This window comes from Podarcis cretensis (assembly GCF_951804945.1).
Source record: "Podarcis cretensis genome assembly, chromosome: 17".
Classification (NCBI taxonomy): domain Eukaryota; kingdom Metazoa; phylum Chordata; class Lepidosauria; order Squamata; family Lacertidae; genus Podarcis; species Podarcis cretensis.
In genome coordinates this window covers 30620979-30637508 of record NC_137187.1, presented here as the reverse complement: position 1 = coordinate 30637508, position 16530 = coordinate 30620979, and the positions used below count along the sequence as shown (strand labels likewise).

The 16530-nt window shown below is 44.4% G+C and overlaps 1 protein-coding gene across 2 annotated transcripts in view; it reads left to right on the top strand.

Moving 5' to 3' along the window:
• The first annotated feature begins 8820 nt into the window (after positions 1 to 8820).
• GLIS3 (GLIS family zinc finger 3) overlaps positions 8821 to 16530 on the top strand; it is a 194574-nt gene continuing 186864 nt past the window's right edge. Inside the window, exons 1-2 of one of the 2 annotated variants that reach the window (XM_079959265.1) lie at positions 8821 to 9033; positions 12560 to 12673. The gene's annotated coding sequence lies outside the window, so the exon portion shown is untranslated. The remainder of the gene's footprint in view (positions 9034 to 12559; positions 12674 to 16530) is intronic. The other variant, XM_079959264.1, reaches the window with a different exon arrangement.

Below are 16530 nucleotides of genomic sequence, written 5' to 3'. Positions count from 1 at the left end.
TACAGTGGTGCCTCGCAAGACGAAAATAATCCGTTCCGTGAGTCTCTTCGTCTTGCGTTTTTTTCGTCTTGTGAAGCATCCCTATTAGCGGATTAGCGGCTTGGCGCTATTAGCGGCTTAGCGGCTTAGCGGCTATTAGCGGCTTAGCGGCTAAGCAGCTATTAGCGGCTTAGAAAAAGGGGGGAGGGAAAAAACTCGCAAGACGTTTTCGTCTTGCGAAGCAAGCCCATAGGGAAATTCGTCTTGCGAAGCGCCTCGAAAAACGGAAAACCCTTTCGTCTAGCGGGTTTTTCATCTTGCGAGGCGTTCGTCTTGCGGGGCACCACTGTATAGCTAAAGATGCATCAGTGAAGAGTACTACAAAAAAGTTACTGCTGTTCCACTGTGTTAAAGAAGATGAAAAATTCCAAAGTGAATGCATTTATGTGTATATGTGTCAGTGTCTCCCACCCCCAGCCAGCTAATGAATGAATGAATTACTTTGCTTTTCTTCCAAAGATCTTAAAGTGGTGATTCCCAAGTTGTTTCCTACTCAGGCAGCGCAGAGACTTGCTCAATAGCTTGCTAGTTGCAATCATGTAATCGTGGCTTGGTAGGGCATTTAGAAAAGGAAAAACAAAGGCCAGGGTTGGCCAGGGAATATAGATGGCAAGCTGGATCTGAGAGACAGGAGTTCAAGTCGTACTTCACATATGGCCTTTGGGAAAACAAGGCCTCTCAGCCTCAGCATCCCTTCTGCATAAACTGGGAAAATAATAAGGTGCATCATAGCATTGTTGTGAGGCCAAGCACAGACTGTTAAGCATTATGCAAATTGTGCTGAAGTGCAATGCATATGCAAAAACAGTAGTGGTAACAGAAGTCCCTGAAGTTTACAAGCTACACTTGTTCTTTTGTATGTGGTTGTCAAATGAACAATTATAATTCCAGTATAGCTCTCACTCAGTATGCATAGTTCTTTTGTTGATGGGATGGCATGATAAAGGCATTGAAACCTGAAGGTGAGAGCTATCAGACCAATCTAAAGATAAAAACAGGACCAAAATATGCTTTGTCCACCCTTACAAACTGAAGACATTTTAAGTGCCAGTTCCACAGAAGTTTGTTTAGAGTCCATTCATATCATAACATATAATAAGCTGAGTTTATTTCCTGGGACCCTAATTTAGTTGTCAAAAAATGTTTGCCTGGTGCCAATGTATTAAAACAACTGCCTGTTTCCTTTTGGGAAATGAGTAGCTGAGTTAGGGAGAACAATTAATGCCTCTCACATACCACTATTCCTACTTTTCAAGAGCTATTAAAAGTCTGCTGATAGGACTGAATTTTATTTCCTGGTCTCTTTCAGTTGACACAGAGCTATAAGGTGTTAATTTATCTGTCAACTGAAAGTTGTTAGCATTTACCAGTCTGAGTAGATACTTTCCCCTGATTATTTTTTTCTCTTTTGGTAGTGTGAGCCCCCTAGTCCCGGTAAGCACCAGAAGGTTGGAAGATGTTGACATTGACCAGTTAGGAAAGGAATAACTGAATAGTTCAAATTACTGTTCAGTGTTTCCTTATTGGATCCTATAATTATTTTAATTTTAAAATATAGCATATTTTAAAAGAGTAAGTATGCAGAAAATACCTGAAAATGATTTATTTCCTCACAATTTTGGGCATTACATGGCAAGGGGCTGGACTAGATGTCCCATCCAACTTTACAATTCTATGAATCTATGGTTCTATGGCTGGAGGCCAGGGGAGCAACAGCACCCCTCTGCACTGCTACTGATCTCAAGAAACACAATAAACACAAACTACTATGAATATATAAGTCATTTTCCATCCATGAGAGCCAGTGTGGTGTAGTGGTTAAGAGCAGTAGACTTGTAATCTGGGGAACTGGGTTCACATCTCCACTCCTCCACATGCAGCTGCTGGGTGACCTTTGGCCAGTCACACTTCTTTGAAGTCTCTCAGCCTCACTCACCTCACAGAGTGTTTGTTGTGGGGGAGGAAGGGAAAGGAGAACGTTAGCCACTTTGAGACTCCTTCGGGTAGTGATAAAGTGGAATATCAAATCCAAACTCCTCCTCCTATTCTTCTTCTTCTTCCATTGCCAGACATTTTGAAACCACAGCATCAGTCGTGCTACTGCTTGCTAGCATGAGATAAAGAGGAAGGAGTGAGGCATGGTCAGCACAGTGCAAACACATCAGCAGAGTTGACCTGCAATTTGCACTACACCTCAGCCCTCGCCCTCCTGATAAGCAGCAGCAACATGACCGACTGGAAGTCTGGAAAGTGGTGACGCTGTAATGAGCTCAACAGTGCTGTCGGGATCAAGTAGGGATTGGCAGGCTCCAACACAGCAGAAAGAGAATGAAGAAACAGAGAGGAGGCAGAATGACAGGAACCTAGGATGGAGGAGTGAGGATCTCCCATTTCCACTCTGACTGAAGCCGCTTCATAAGAAGGAGCAGTGATATGGACTCTTCCCTCAGCAGTTGATGGAGGTGGAACAGGAGGAGGCAGCAGTTGAACAGGAGCCTGACCAGGAGGTGCAAACTTGTTGGCTAGAACCAGGGGCCCAATCCAGACCAATCCAATTCTGACCCAAGCTGGACCCCAGACTGAACAGGAGGTTTTGCACAGCCCTAGTTAAACATACCTGTTGTCTTTGTCCATGGAATTTTCTTGGCAGGGATACTGGAGTGGCTTGCTGGTTCCTGTTCCAGGTGGATCACATTTGGTCAAACTCTCCATTATGAGAGCTGGACCATAAAGAAGGCTGATCGCCGAAGAATTGATGCTTTTGAATTATGGTGCTGGAGGAGACTCTTGAGAGTCCCATGGACTGCAAGAAGATCAAACCTCTCCATTCATAAGGAAATCAGCCCTGAGTGCTCACTGGAAGGACAGCTCGTGAAGCTGAGGCTCCAATACTTTGGCCACCTCATGAGAAGAGAAGACTCCATGGAAAGGACCCTGATGTTGGGAAAGATGGAGGGCACAAGGAGAAGGGGATGATAGAGGATGAGATGGTTGGACAGTGTTCTCTTTTTTTAAAAAAAAAAAAATAATTTTTATTAAATTCTCCATTATACAAATTTGCCATATCAAACAATTTTCACAAATTTCCACTTTTTGATCTTCCCTCAGCTTCTCTGCCAATCATCCATATTTTCCCATTTTTACACATTTTCTAAATTTAATATTGCATTTTTAGATTACCCTTACTGTCCTGTTTCTGTTTAACAATACTCCTCTCACCTTCACAAAGGCTCTTTAAATCCCACTAGCGAGGGTTGAAGAAGACTGGAAGAAATTTAAGATTTATTTACAAAAGTATTGTAATTTGGTCGAATGCTAAGAAGGATGCTAGATCATAAATAACTGCCTACCATTGAATTAGATTTGAATTTGACGATAAGTGAGACTGAGGAAAATATAAAATTTCTGGAGAATTATTAGATTAAATTAATTGAATAAGATTTAAGAATATAAATAAGATGATAAATTGCTGGAAAAAAAATTATAATGATGTAAGTGGGAGCGGGAGACGTGAGGGAGTCCAAAGAAGTTTTGAAAAATGTGTTATGATACATGTTATATTGTTTATTATTTTTGCATTTTGTATTTAAAAAAATCTTAATAAATATTTATTAAAAAAATAAATAAATCCCACTAGCGTTATTTGTTCATCACATATACTTTTCAGATATTCTGCAAATTTTCCCCAGTCCTTGATGAACTTGTGGTCCCGTTGATATCTTATCTTCCCAGTTAGTTTATCCAATTCTGCATAGTCTATGAGTTTCGTCCTCCATTCTTCAAGAGTCGGTAGTTCCTCTTGTTGGTTGGACAGTGTTCTCAAAGCTACCAGCATGAGTTTGACCAAACTGCGGGAGGCAGTGGAAGACAGGAGTGCCTGGCGTACTCTGGTCCATGGGGTCACAAAGAGTCGGACACGACTAAACAACTAAACAACAACAACAGTTAAACATGTAGTCTGCAGTGGGGTGAGGGGAAGAGAAGATACAGATGGCAACCTCTGACTGCATCTTTCTCCCCCCACACCTTGCCACCTGGCTGCCCCCTTTTTTCAGCTCTGGATCACTTAGGTGGATTTATAGCTGGTTAACTGACCCAACCCAAAGAGTACTCATTTATGGTTCCTCGTCATCCTGGCAAAAAGTGACAAGTGGGGCGTTGCAGGGCTCTGTCCTGGGCCCATTGTTGTTCAACATCTTTCAAAAAGACTTGGATGAAGGAATTGAGAGGATGCTCATCAAAATTTCAGATGACACCAAACTGGGAGTGGTGGCTAATGCTGCAGAAGACAGAATCGGGATTCAAAATGACCTAAACAGATAGAAGCACTGGGCCCAGGCTAACAAAATGAATTTCAGTAGGGACAAATGTAAGATTCTGCACTTAGGCCAGAAGAACCAGATGCACAAGTATAAGATGGGAGACATCTGGCTTACTAGCAGTACATATGAAAAGGATCTAGGGATCTTGGTGGACCACAAGCTTAACGTGAGTCCACAGTCTGATGCTGCAGCAAAAAAAGGCTAATGCTCTTCTAGGCTGCATCAACAGAAATATAATGGCCAGATCAAGGGAAGTAATTGTGCCGCTCTATTCTGCCTTGGTCAGACAACATAAAGAATACTAGGTCCAGTTCTGGGCACCACCATTTAAGGATATTGACAAGCTGGAACATGTGCAGAGGAGGGCAACCAAGATGATCAGGGGTCTATAAACCAAGCCTTATGAGGATCAATTGAAGGAGCTGGGTATGTTTAGCTTACAAAAGAGGAGACTGATAGCCATCTTCAAATATCTCAAGGGCTGTCACATGGAAGGTGGGGCAAGCTTTTTTTCACCTGCTTTGGAAGGTAAAACCTGAACCAGTGGCTTCAAGTTACAAGAAAGGCCATTCTGACTAAAAATCAGGAAAAACTGACCATAAGAGTGAAACGGACTCCCATGGAAGACTCTTCTTCCTTGAAGGTTTTGAAGCAGAGGTTGGATGGCTATCTGTCGCTGCTGCTTTAGTTGAGATTTCTGCATTTCTGGGGGGAAATGCATTGCATTAGATGACCCTGGAGGTCCCTTCCAATTCTATAAGTCTTGATCTGCTACAGACAAATCCCTGCTATAATGAAGAACAACTTTTTCTGCATCCTTCTTGTTTGAACATGGACAAAAAGGGAAATGATTAACAGATGTCCTGAGGGGCCACAATGGACCATTATCACTTAATAAATACATCATTCTTTTTTATTTTTCTAGTTATATCTGTTCTTTTTGAAGTTTGTAGCCATTTTCTGTACTTATGTAACAAAAATGAAATACATATTTGATATTTAAAAACCCTTTCATTTCCTCCTAAATATTGTGAATATTTTCCTTTTTCAGAAGGTATTTGATATGATCTTACACTGTGCTGTTACTGGTAATGATTTCTGGTAGTTTTTGTTGTTAAAAGTCAGTACTTATTTTAGACATTCCTTTTATGTTTCATAATTTGCAATATGCCTTGAATCTGACTTTTATTATTTATGAAATGTAATGAATAGTAATCAGTAAAGCACTATATTTGAGACATCTTGATGGATACTGTTTTTCTGGAAAACAGGGACTGAGTTCAGGTGTGAATATACAATGCATTTGTGTGCATATTCCTGACACAATTGCCAACCTTTTTCTCAGGACAGGCTCCTCTGCTTTAACAGCTATGTTGCTGGAGGAAATTCAGCTTGCAAGCTTCTCCCATCTCTATAAAAGACTTCAATACTTTTAAAGCTGCAATTCTCTACTCACTTACCTGAGCATAAGACCTGTTGTATTCAACAGGGCTTACTTCTGAGTAATGTGCATGTACAGGATTGTGCTGTAAAGCTACAATCCGCTGCACATTTGGCGCTGTGGGTTAAACCACAGGGCCTCGGACTTGCTGATCAGAAGGTGGGCGGTTCGAATCCCCGCGACGGTGTGAGCTCCTGTTGCTCGGTCCCTGCTCCTGCCAACCTAGCAGTTTGAAAGCACGTCAAAGTGCAAGTAGATAAATAGGTACCGCTCCGGCGGGAAGGTAAACGGCGTTTCCGTGCGCTGCTCTGGTTCGCCAGAAGCGGCTTAGTCATGCTGGCCACATGACCCAGAAGCTGTACACCCTTGGCCAATAAAGCGAGATGAGCGCCGCAACCCCAGAGTTGGTCATGACTGGACCTAAGGGTCCCTTTACCTTTACTTTTAAGCTCAGTTGAAGACGAGGATTTTAAACGGAAAACTTTATCCCTGGGAATATCTCTGTTGGGTCCATTATTCTTTTCACATAGAAAATACTTTTTAATTGTTTTTTCCCTATATGGACTGGTTTTTAATTGTTCTAACACACGGAACTCTTCAGTTCTGTGTAATTGTCAGTGGTTGTGCCATAGTCCAAGAGCCAAATAGCTCCTAGACCCTTTCCTGGCCTTTGAGAGAATCTAGACATTGCAATGCATTTTTAAAATTTTATTTTATTGTTCCCCTTTCTGTCGTGTGGAGTCAGCTAGGAGTCGCTGCATTTCACGACGTGTCTCTTTGGACGGAGTTTCATTGGGACGGTTGCGAGAGGTCTCTCTGAACGCCTTACAGAAATACAATACAGTGGTACCTCGGGTTAAGTACTTAATTCGTTCCGGAGGTCCATACTTAACCTGAAACTTCTTAACCTGAAGCACCACTTTAGCTAATGGAGCCTCCTGCTGCCGCTGCGCCGCCGGAGCACGATTTCTGTTCTCATCCTGAAGCAAAGTTCTTAACCTGAAGCACTATTTCTGGGTTAGCGGAGTCTGTAACCTGAAGCGTCTGTAACCTGAAGCGTCTGTAACCCGAGGTACCACTGTAAAGGGAAACGGACGTTGAGGAAAAAGAAGGGGAGAAAGTTTTGTTACTGCAGGATGGGCACAGAGTGTTTTTAAAATGTTTTTAAAAAAATCTTTTGGATTTTTTGTATGTGGGGGGTGGGGGTGGGATGGATGTTTGGTTGGGTTTGGGGAATTATTTTTTTTATTTTGATGTTTTTGTAATTTTTAAATTTTTTTGTTTGTATTGTTTTATTGGTTTTGTTTGTTTGTATAAGTTGTTATTTTGTTCTTAGGGGGAGGGGTCAGGGCTGCCGGGGAGTGGGCCCCAGCCCACAAAATGGCACACAACCATCAAGCAACACACACAGACACGATCTGGAAGGCAGCGAAGGGCAACCACGCGCGCTTCCCCGGCTGCCTGCGTGGATGACTCCTTTTTTGCCCGTGGAGACAGAGACCCCCTGGGTCTCGCCATTAACACGCCTCGTCCGCCCCGAGGACAAGCTGCCACACCACAGGCTGCGGGCGGACAGCGCTCCCGCTAGTTTTCTCCGGCAGGAGTCTCGGCTGCGCTCTCTCTCTCTCTCTCTTCCCTCCAGCGCGGAAAGAGCGCTGGGAAGAACGCGGGCGGCGCAACTTGGGCGCGCGCCTCCTGTGCAGAACGGGAGATGGACCTCCGCCCGCCCCGGAGGAGGCGACCATCGCCGCCTGTCCCCAAACCCCGCAGGCAGCCTGGCTCGGGGTCGCGCAAGACATATGAGCTGTGACTGTCACACACCTTATTTTCCAAGTCACGTCCTCTTTTTCATGGGTAGGTAAAATGAGAGTCGTCATAGCGATCCATAGCTAAAAGTAGCAGTCGGCAAATGTGTCCTCTTTCTTGCTAATAATAATAATAATAATAATAATAATAATAATAATTTATTTATACCCCACCCATCTGGTTGGGTTTCCCCAGCCACTCTGGGCGGCTTCCAACAAAACACTAAAATACAATAACCTATTAAACATTAAAAGCTTCCCTAAACAGGGCTGCCTTCATACAGTGGTACCTCGGGTTACAGACTCCGCTAACCCAGAAATAGTACCTCGGGTTAAGAACTTTGCTTCAGGATGAGAACAGAAATCGCAGCGGCAGAGGGAGGCCCCATTAGCTAAAGTGGTCTTCAGGTTAAGAACAGTTTCAGGTTAAGAACGGACCTCCGGAACGAATTAAGTACTTAACCCGAGGTACCTCGGTATGGCAACCCTACCTGTACCCCAACTTGAGAGGGGAAAGTCTAAAGCGAGAAAGCAAGGGGAAGGGGACGGTTCCAGAAGGAGGAGAAGATCAGGGTCCAGAAAGAAAGAAAGAAAGAAAGAAAGAAAGAAGGAAGGAAGGAAGGAAGAGAGAGAAAGAAAGAAAGAAAGAAAGAAGGGAAAGAAAGAAAGAAAGAAAGAAAGAGAAGGAAGGAAGGAAGGAAGGAAGGAAGGAAGGAAAAGAAAGAAAGAAAGAAAGAAAGAGAAAGAAAGAAAGAGAAAGAAAGAAGGAAGGAAGGAAGGAAGGAAGGAAGGAAAAGAAAGAAAGAAAGAAAGAAAGAAAGAGAAAGAAAGAAAGAAGGAAGGAAGGAAGGAAGGAAGGAAGGAAGGAAGGAAAAGAAAGAAAGAAAGAAAGAAAGAAAGAAAGAAAGAAAGCGAACATCCCTTCGCAATCTCCACCTTCCGGCTCCCTCTTCGGAAAATATTCCTGCTCCAACCGAGAACCTCTCCCAAGGGGGCCGGACAGGTGGGAGACCCGCGTCGCGCGTGTGCTTGAACTTGGCCAGCCCCCCGCCCCCCGCCCCCCGCCCCCTCCCCAGAAGTGGTGCTTGTCCTTCTGGTCTGAGAAGGCGGCAGGCGGCAGATCGGGGGCCCCGAGCAGCACCGGGCGCTTTGTTGTGGGCAACCGGGTTACCTGGCGAAGCGGCCGCTGCCATAGGAACTTTGCTCCGCTGCGCCCCAGGCGAAGGGGGCGGGCGCGGAAAGCGGGCTCCCTCTGGGCGCAGCGCGGCGAAGGGACGCCCTTCAGAAGCGCCGGGGAGGGCGCACGACGCAGCGGCTTCTCGGGCGGAGCTGCGGCCGGAGCGCGGGCGCCTTCGTGGTCCCCGGGCAGCTGGCGAGTCCGGAGAAGAAGGGGCCGAAGATCGGGCGAGCGAGGGCAGCGGAGAGAGTGCGTATCTTGCGCGGAGGGGACGCGGCATTCCTTGCGCGTGGGAAGGCGGCGCGCAGGGGGCGCTGCATGGGCGACGCGCGTGAAAGTCCCGGCGAGCAAAACAAAGCGGTCCGGGGCGCGGAGAGTTTAGGGGAAGGAGAAGGGGAAGCGGGCAGATGGAAGGAAGCCGCCTTTTCCCCAATGGAAGAGGCGCTTCCTCGACGGCGGCTTGGACGCGCACCGATGTGCCAGCGCGATGATGGGCATGTTCGGAGTGACACCCAGTATGCCCGAGAGCACGGCCACGTCTTCAGGGAAAACAGGAATGCCCCCCTCTCAAGCCCTCGCTTCAACTTCTCCCTATTCTGGACGATGTAAAGTTCCCGTCCTTCTTTCCTCGGGTGTATATTTTAATTTGCCATGTTTGATTCGCCCCCCGCCACCCCGCTCCAAAGTTTCCCGAATTCCTTTCGGATTTATCCTCAGGGCTCGCTCTCTTTCTCTCTCCCCTCGTTTTCGCTCTCTCAAGTTTTTCAAAGCCTGCTGCTAAAATGGGAAGGAAGAGAACAATGTCTGAAAAAGTTGAGACAAATATTCCCTTCGGGAGATTTGTCATCTTGTTGATGATTAAACGGGGTTAGATATAAAAAACCCCTTGGATTTCGTCCCTCCCGCGTTTGCTTTGCTTCTACGGATGCCTGTAAGAACTTGAAATCTAAGATAGTGACTAGTGGTAGCCTTGGTAAACTTTCTGTGTTTCAGGTGTGCTTATTCTTCCTAGTCTCTACTATGTTGAACACGGAGTTATCAGAAAAGTCTGGGCAGAGCAGTAGATCTGCAGGCTTACTCTAGTGAAATCCTGTAACAAAAAATAGGGGGGGGGGGAGAGAAAATACAGGGCTAGCAAGTAAATTCTAAGTAGTGTAAACATCTCCAGTGAGATGGGTTTCTGTCCTCCCCTCAAGTACAGTGGTACCTCAGGTTAAGAACTTAATTCGTTCTGGAGGTCCGTTCTAAACCTGAAACTGTTCTTAACCTGAGGTACCACTTTAGCTAATGGGGCCTCCCGCTGCCGCCACGCTGCCGCCGTGCGATTTCTGTTCTCATCCTGAAGCAAAGTTCTTAAGCCAAGGTACTATTTCTGGGTTAGCGGAGTCTGTAACCTGCAGCGTTTGTAACCTGAAGCGTCTGTAACCCGAGGTACCACTGTATGTCGTATGATGGTTTTGCAAGTTGTGGAAGACTGTTGCTATTACTTTTTCATCCTCACAGCAACTCTTGGCACATGTAGCTTTGAATCTAAGGCACATGGCTGCTTTAATCCAACTTCTCCAAGCAATCATTTTGTACCTCCAAAGGTACAACAAATCTTAGAACATTTAAAGTAATACTAATAGATAATGTCTTAGAGCATGTCTAGAGTGCCATCCTCTCATACCAGGCTTGCTTGGAATTATGTGAATATATTTTAGAAACTTGAGCAGGTTCACACCCAGTCCGTCCCCAGAAAGGATACTCTGATTATGGCACTCTCCACAGAGGCAAGTAATTTTCATTAAGAAAGAAATGGGAGCTGGATGGAGGAAAGGATCCTAGGACTGTTTATAACAATGGAGGTCACAGGTCAAAGCACAAGCCAATGCATGTTAACCAAAAAGTAAGTGCTAATGAGAGACGTGGGTGGTGCTATGGGTTAAACCACAGAGCCTAGGACTTGCCAATCGGAAGTATGGCAGTTCGAATCCCCGCGAGGGGTGAGCTCCCGTTGCTGGGTCCCTGCTCCTGCCAACCTAGCAGTACATCAAAGTACATCAAAGTGCAATTAGATAAATAGGTACCACTCTGGCGGGAAGGTAAACGGTGTTTCCGTGCACTGCTCTGGCTCGCCAGAAGCGGCTTAGTAATGCTGGCCACATGACCCGGAAGCTGTACGCTGGCTCCCTCAGCCAATAAAGCAAGATGAGCGCCACAACCCCAGAGTCGGCCACTACTGAACCTAATGGTCAGGGGTTCCTTTACCTTTACCTTTAAGTGGTAATGAGGGCAGTGAGAATTTACCCATAGTAAATTGGTTTTTAAACAGCTTAGTTCTCAAATGTTTTGGCTCCCAAACGCCGCAAACCCAGAAGTGAGTGTTCCGGTTTGCGAACGTTTTTTGGAAGCAGAACATCTGACGCGGCTTCCACGGCTTCTGAGTGCAGGAAGCTCTTGCAGCCAACTGGAAGCTGTGTCTTGGTTTTCGAACGTTTTCTGAAGTCGAACGGAGTTCCATAATGGATTCCGTTTGAGAACCAAGGTACGACTGTATATGCTTAAGACTGAAGTCTTAACATTGGTCACTTCCAGAAAACCTATTTAGTGAACGTGCATCTTAATTTGTTTGTGCAAAGTTTGCACGGAGGTTAGATGGCACTGGCTATTCATTGACCATTCATTCTTTATACCATATTGCATCAAGTCATCATTATCCCACACTTTAATGCATTTTCCCATCACTTTCCATATCATAAAAAGTCTGGTTTTGGGGGGAAAGCACGTTTGTTGTGCAGGAGCACCAAATCAGTTTTAATTGTGTAACCCGAATTTGCTGATATGCGACTGAATCCCACCTGAAAATAGCTACAATTGAAGTGCCCATTGTTCTGCATAACCTCTCTATCTGCATAGTGAGGATGTCATCACTGTGCATCATTGGCCACACAGAGAAGCAGTCATCACCACACTCCTATAATAGCTCAGAAACCACGGACAGTAGAGAGGGCAAGTTAATGTTTGTCCCACAATGTATCCAGAGGCAATAGATTGGGCCTGCTTCAGATGTAAACTTTGCAGTGTGCTTGTCGGTAATTCGTAACTGGTTTCCATGATGCACAAGAAACATCTGAAGATTTCTATCATATGCTGATCCCCTGCCCCCCAAATGTGGGATGCCTCAGCATTCAAAATATAGACAACCAAAATTGAGCTAGTTTCCCTTTTACTTTTTGTGGCAATCCTCTTAACTACTATATTTGGGGGAAGGTCATAGTCCCATGGTAGATCATCTGCTCTGTATTCAAAGGTCTCAATAGTTCAGTGGGTTAGAGCATGGTTCTGAGAATGCCAAGGTTGTAAGTTTGATCCCTGTAGGGGACAACTGCATATTCCTGCATTACAGGGGGTTGGACTAGATGATCCTCAGGGTCTCTTCCAACTTTGATTCTATGAAACAGGCCTCATGTCCCATCCCCAGAATCTCCAGATAGGGCTGTGAAAGTTCCCTGTCTGAAACCTTGGAGAGCTGTTGTCGGCTTAGGAGCCAACGCCTAAGGACTAAGGGGTCTTCACCATCCCCAATAAAATATTTGAGCCCCCCCCCAATTGATGGGCATTACCATTCAAATGGTGTCCATGTACCACATCATGCAATTGATTATGCAAGGTAGGGCTTACTTGGCCCCCCCCCCATATATATTTTATTCAAGTCAGTGTGTAGATCATACTGAGCTGGCTCTGGCTCCAAATAAGGCAGCTTCTTGTTTTACTTACTATGTGTCCTTTACAGAAATCTACAAAGGGCAGGATTTGACAAGCAGTGAAAGGAGTCAGGAGGTGCAACTTGTGGGTTTCCTTAAGAGCCTTCCTTCTTTGTATCCCTCCTTCAAGCTCTGTGATATTGGTAAGTGGATCGAGTGAAATTTGGCATGATTACTGCAGCGTGTGCAGAACTGACCATGGGATAATGGCTTTTATTTAAACCGGATCTCTCCATAGAACAGGGTGGCGTTTTTAAGTGAGTTGCATTTTGAATGTGTTCATTTCAATTCTGTCTAGGAACTATTTTTTAAAATATGCATCCATGTCTCTCCTTTTCCCTCTCCCCCCCCCCTTTGAAATAGCAAATGATTATGGCCATGTCTTAGTGGTAGTTGTGGTGGGGGAGTTGGCTGTAAAAATCGGACTTTTCACACAATTTTTGCTATCTGGGCACGGTCAGGGCCAAAATGGGGGGGGGGGAGAATCTAATTAGGATCTACTATATTGTTTGTGAATTAGCATCCCTGCAAAACTACTACTACTATTATTATTATTATTATTATTATTATTATTATTTAAAAGATCCTCATCACAGATTTCCCAAGTCATTTCCCAAGTCATTTCTAGTTTGGCTCTTAAATATGCATATTGTTATTCTAATAAAATAAATGCCAGAGAGGACTGATAGGTGCTTACTAGAGAAGTAGTTTCATGTTGTAGCCTTTACATATTGTCACTGGTCATTAATTTGACTTGGAAATGATCTGCAAATCTCTTGGGAATGATGGTATCACTGACATGACTGTATTGAAGGTGTCTAGTGGCCCACACGGTAGTGATGATTAAATTTATTACCAGCAGGTCCTCGGGTGGGTCAAAATAATCCAAAATTCAGTATTCAAACAGAACAAATGACAGTCACAGGCAGTGCTATTTTTCTAGAAAAAGAGGGACTGGAACTCACCATGAATACCTCCCTTGTTCTCTTATAATGACAATGGCACCCACCTGAGAGGTGCCATAACTGAGGTTCTGACTGAAAAAAAGCCCTGGTCCCAAGAATAGGGCAGATCCTGATCAGTCTTGTGTCCTGGTCTCAATCTTTTGTTGGAAGACTGTCTGTCTTTCAGCCCTCAGAGCATCATGGGAGCCAGTGTGGTGTAGTGGTTAAGAGCGGTAGTCTTGTAATCTGGGGAACCGGGTTCGCATCTCCGCTCCTCCACATGCAGCTGCTGGGTGACCTTGGGCCAGTCACACTTCTCTGAAGTCTCTCAGCCCCACTCACCTCACAGAGTGTTTGTTGTGGGGGAGGAAGGTAAAGGAGAATGTTAGCCGCTTTGAGACTCCTTCGGGTAGTGTGTTGGGATAAAGCGGGATATCAAATCCAAACTCTTCTTCATCCCCCCAAAATCTCCTGGAACATGTGAAGTTACATTAAGGAGGAGAACGCTATTAGGCACGTGCAAAGTTTCTTTACCTATCACAGAGCAGGATAGCCAGGTCTGCACATATCTGGCACGAGGAGGCTGGGCTTTCAAATCAATATGGTTTCTCTACAGACATAAGCAGTACAGCCTCTCTTCATAGAAACCAACCACTGGGGCTGGAGTGTTGTTTAGTGGTTTTTTTGGGGGGTGGCACCTAGAAGCTGGGGACGCAGGTGGCGCTGTGGTTTAAACCACAGTGCCTAGGACTTGCTGATCAGAAGGTCAGCGGTTCGAATCCCCGCGACGGGGTGAGCTCCCGTTGCTCAGTCCCTGCTCCTGCCAACCTAGCAGTTTGAAAGCACGTCAAGTGCAAGTAGATAAATAGGTACCGCTCTGGCGGGAAGGTAAGTGGCATTTCTGTGCGCTGCTCTGGTTTGCCAGAAGTGGCTTAGTCATGCTGGCCACATGACCGGAAGCTGTACGCTGGCTCCCTCGTCCAATAAAGCAAGATGAGCGCCGCAACCCCAGAGTCGGCCACGAGTGGACCTAATGGTCAGGGGTCCCTTTACCCTTTACCTTACCTAGAAGCTGGCTCCCATGTCAACTGCAGATCCATTCTTTATGATGTCACCACTGATCTAAATTATCTATAAACTGCTGTGGATGAAATAATAACAATAAATTTATTACTCTTTAAAGTTATCACAAGGCTCTTTGTTAGTTTTGCTGAAGCAGCCTAACAGGCTTATTATTATTATTATTATTATTATTATTATTACACGATTCTCCCACGGCAGAATATTACACATATGGGCAAACAGAAGGTGATTCTGCAAACCTGAAGAAGAAACATATTTCTCTTAATTTTGAAATGCAACCAAATGCTCTTGTAGCCTTGATTTTCAATGGTTGCAAAGCTTATTTTGGTTATTGAAACCATTCCTCTCCCTCTGCTGCCACTCCTGTATGTAGAAGTTAATGGCCAGAGCTCAAGTCTGTAATAGAAATAACTCAAATCTAGTGATAAATTATAGCTCAGTAAATTTGATTTGGTCCTTTTGATATACAATTAGGACTCCGATGGGCTTTTATTGTGAAATCAGTGCTCTCTTACTGTCTATTCTTCACATAACATTATCAACACAGCATGGCAGCTAATATCCCTCCTCCACATTTAAACTGCATTTATCCTTTCTGTAGAAAATCTGAAAAGATAAACTGGTTGCCAACAACTTTTTGCAATGCTTAAATGACACATTTGTGATATTAAGCCCCTGTCCAGAAACACCCTCAATTAAGATGAAGGTTTTCTCTCCCACTTCAGGATTGGTAAATTAATCTAGCAAAGCTTGGAAGCATGTGTTATCACCAATTATTGCTGTTGCTAATTGTCACTGTGTTTCTCTCTCTCGTTATCTCTCTCACACATAAACACAAAGATTTGGCATAAAATTCACAGATTATAACTCCTGCATTTCATGGCTCTTTCACTCTACTTTTTACAATTTGTATTATCTCTATACTCCTATGTATATATGTACATTTGTATCTTCCAACATTCTATGCATCCAATGAACTGGGCTTTAGTCCATAGAAACTTAAACTGAGGACTCAGCTACATTGGCAAGGAAAAAGGGCTTTATATGGCTTATACAGTGGTACCTTGGTTCTCAAATGCCTTGGTACTCAAACAACTTGGAACCCAAACACTTCTAACCCGGAAGTAAGTGTTCCAGTTTGCAAACTTTTTTTGGAAGCCAAACATGCTGTTTTGCGTGTTACGCTGACGATTTGAGTGTTACGCTGACAATTTGAGTGCTACACTTCCGTTTTGAGTGTTATGCTGAGGTTTGTCTGCTTCGTGTTTTTGTTTTTGCGGCTCTTTTTTTATGTGTGACTATGTGGAGCCCAGTTCAGTTACTGACTGATTCATTATGTGACTGCAGTACATTGTTTATTGCTTTCACTTTATGGATCAATGGCCTCGTTAGATAGTAAAATTCATACTAAATTGCTGTTTTAGGGGTTGTTTTTAAAAGTCTAGAGCAGATTAATCCATTTTGCATTGCTTTCTATGGGAAAGTGTGCCTTGGTTTTGGAACGCTTTGGTTTTGGAACGGACTTCCGGAACCGATTAAGTTTGAGAACCAAGGTACCACTGTATATGCTTTATAACACTGTGACACCAGATGGCGCTGTGAAGTTCTGTTTTTGACAACCTGATTTCTCATACAAAGTTTACAACACGTTTAATTGACACGCTTCTTTGATGTGTCTCAATCTGGCCTAAGACTGAATCTGAGCAAGGCAGAGGTGGTATGGTGGGTAGTCCCTGACTTGGGGATTTGAGAAAGTAACTTGTTTTGAGTGGATTACACTCTTCCTGAAGGGGTACCCCTGGATTCACTACTGTTACTTGAGGCAGAATTGGTTTCAATTTCAAGCTTTGGCTGATTCACCAGCTCCGGATTCTTTCTGAACCAGGATATCCTGGTCACAACAATCCACTCCAAGTAGACCATTACAATGTGCTTTTTACATAGGAAGCTGCAACTTGCATAGAATGTGACTA